At 30.2% G+C, this 3,279-nt stretch overlaps 1 pseudogene; it reads right to left on the bottom strand.

The window, feature by feature from the left end:
* Nucleotides 1-508: 508 nt before the first annotated feature.
* Nucleotides 509-2,374, bottom strand: LOC127109069 (uncharacterized; annotated as a pseudogene).
* Nucleotides 2,375-3,279: the final 905 nt, after the last annotated feature.

The raw sequence follows: 3,279 nt of genomic DNA, 5'->3' as shown, positions 1-3,279 counted from the left end.
AATATATTTATTTAGTAATGGATGAAATTTTCCAATCTGTTACTAATTTGAGGTATAAAAGCGCAAATATTAACCTTCATAATAAATGATTATTTAACCAAAATACATAAACCATGTAAAAGAAATACCAGAACCTCATTTGTTTTAAAATATAGTAATGAATACTACCAAATGTTGAAATTAATTGCAATTGATACAGTAAGGTTTAATGCAACAAAAGATATTGAAACAAAAGATTCACAATTTTAGTTAAAATTGTGAGAAATAAGTCCAGCAACAAAAATGATTTAACTTCGTACAATTCTTTGGTCCTTAAAAAACTGGGTTTATACAAAACCTGCCCGCAACCTTTTAGGAAGTGATGATTCATTACCCTGTAAAAAACAATTACATCGCATATAAACAAATGTTAAAACATAATGTATATTTTATACAACTCATTCAATAAAATTCTAATAATAAACAACGACATTTGTTGATATAATATAACTAATGAAAAACTTACGTTCTATAAGTTTTCAAAAACTTCTTTGAACACGACGTTTGTTGTAGAATTCAATGGATGGTTATCCTTGTCATGTATTAATATCTTAAGCCCTTTTTTGCTTTTGACCCTTGATATTGCAACATATAGTTGACCATGACTAAATACACTTCTAGGCAAATACAATCCAACATAATCCAATGACTGACCTTGAGATTTGTTAATTGTCATAGCATAACATATAGTTATGGGAAATTGCCTTCTAGTCATTTTGAATGGCCACGGAGATTGTGTTGGAGTCATATCCATTCTTGGAATATAGATAACCCCTCCAATATTCTTTCCAGATATAATCTTTGCCTCGATAACGTGGTTTGCCAATCTTGTAACTATAAGCCTTGTTCCATTGCAGAGACCTTCAGGTTGATCAATGTTTCGAAGCAACATAATAGGGGTCCCAATCTTCAATTTAATCTTGTGGTTAGGTAGACCGGAAGTTGTAAGTGTATTCAAAAATTCCGGGGTCAAAACATCAAAAACTTCATTTCCTTCACCGTCAAAAGTGTCTACAGAATCTGAACTTAAATATTCCTTTTCTTCACCTTTGGGAAATTTTTTGAAATTTTATTATTATAAATCTATGTTAGTACATATAAATATATGAATGTATCTATAAATATGTTTACAATGGATAACGCATACCTGGTATGAATCACAAAACGTATTGATTTATGATGTCAACCGTTTCAATTGTTCCTGCCAATATAGCTCTTGATTGCAAAAATTCTGGATTCTTGTAATTGTTAAGAAAATTCGGATATGTTTCACTAACAATGGCTTCTAGTGGATCATCATAGTTAGAAATTAAGAAATCATTTGGAATAGGAATATCCGTGTAACCATCGTTAGGTTCTTCCAATTTCCCATCGTCAACTTTTAATATCCAATTAGATAACAATTCTAATTCAGATGTACTTGAAGTATTGCCAACTTGTTGGAGTCGCATGTTCTTTGTAAGCATCAGCACAACACAATGATCCCAGATGTATGATGACTTTATTGTAGAATGTATTATATCTGAACGGCTGCCCCTTGGTACAACTGGTAATATTTGCCGAAAATCTCCACAAAATACAATTACTTTCCCTCCGAATAATTTGTCAGAACAATTGGAACGCCCCATTATGTCTTTAAGGGTTTTATCAAACGCTTCAAAACAAAATCTGTGTGCCATTGGAGCTTCATCCCAAATTATCAACTTTGCCATTTTTAATAGCTCTGCACGATCACTACCTTTGTCGATATTACATGTAGAAGACTCCATTATAGGTATTGGAATCTTGAACATTGAATGAGCCGTTCGACCTCCTGGAAGTAGTAGTGAAGCTATGCCCGATGAATCAACAGTTAAACAAATTTGTTTCTTTGATCTTATGTAGGAAGCTAGAGTTCTCCACATGTAGGTTTTCCCTGTGCCACCGTATCCATACAAAAAAATACGCCTCCTTGTTGATTGTTTACTGCTTCCATTATTCGCTTGAATACACCTCTTTGCTCATCTAATTTAAAAAAAATACATAGCAAACATGCAGTGAATAAATTAATTATACATTAAAAAAAATTGTAAGATAAAATTATACTTTAAAAGTTAACTTTATAAAATTATGACAAAACTTACAAACATTTAACATATTTACCTGTAAGATTTAAGAACAAATTATTGTATTCTTGCAATTGTTCGGCTGGATTGTAACTCCGCTCTTCGTATATGAGCTTATTTCCCAACTGCTCAACCACATATCCACTTGGATAAGGCATTCCAGCAAATTCCTTTAGACTTCGGCTCTTCGTTTGAAGATTTCGTTCAATCTCAATTAATGTTAAATTCATTATCTCTTCATCCGACAACCTCAAACCTTTATACAATAGTAATTATAAGTGTAAACTATAAAACAAAATTACTTTTAAGAATCAAACAAATAAATATAATAAAAATTCACAATATAGGAAAAATAATATCTCTATTGTTTGCAATTCGCTGTTGAGCATATAGTATTCCATCAGCTAAGAGATGACATGTTTTACTCCATACATGTCTTGGCCTGTTAATGCTGCCTGATAATAACATGTGAACAAATAGTAATCTCAAATATATATTGTCATTTAAAGAACAGTATTAAGAAAAAATATTGTCAATGTAAGAAAAAATTCATTTAAAGAAATTCATTTTGTCATTTAAAGAAAATCAAGCAACGATAATATTTGGCAAAAAAACTACAATAATAACTAATTTGATTTCAAGATATTGATTTCATTTTGGAATGATAAGATTGCAACAACAATAAAATAACGGTAATATTTTTTAGTAGTATAAATAGGTAATTTATTTTATCACATTTTTCACTCACATCTAGTCTAAATTTGACCAATTTATTTTATTTAATTTTAATTTTTGTGTGTACACATTTCATTTAAAAATGAACCTCAATCAACATAACACATGCTCCAATTTTATGCAAAATGATGGAAGTCCTCTTTGTATCCCAAATCAACAAAACACTCCATATTTTGGAAATCCACCTCTTATTCCAAATCCACACCATAATTCAAGATTTCAAAATTCTCTTTTTATCCCAAATCCATAAAATAATTCACCCATTGAAATTACTCATATCATACATCACCTTACCCAATGAAAAACTCTCTTTTAATGTATTTTGATATATTTGAATCAATTTTTTAATTATATTTTATATAATATATAGTGGGATTTAATGGGGCCCATTTTCTTAGCC

The sequence above is a fragment of the Lathyrus oleraceus genome, chromosome 1 (genome assembly GCF_024323335.1).
Source record: "Lathyrus oleraceus cultivar Zhongwan6 chromosome 1, CAAS_Psat_ZW6_1.0, whole genome shotgun sequence".
NCBI lineage: Eukaryota > Viridiplantae > Streptophyta > Magnoliopsida > Fabales > Fabaceae > Lathyrus > Lathyrus oleraceus.
Note: the sequence above shows the minus strand (reverse complement) of the source record. Positions and strands in the feature narration are given on the sequence as shown.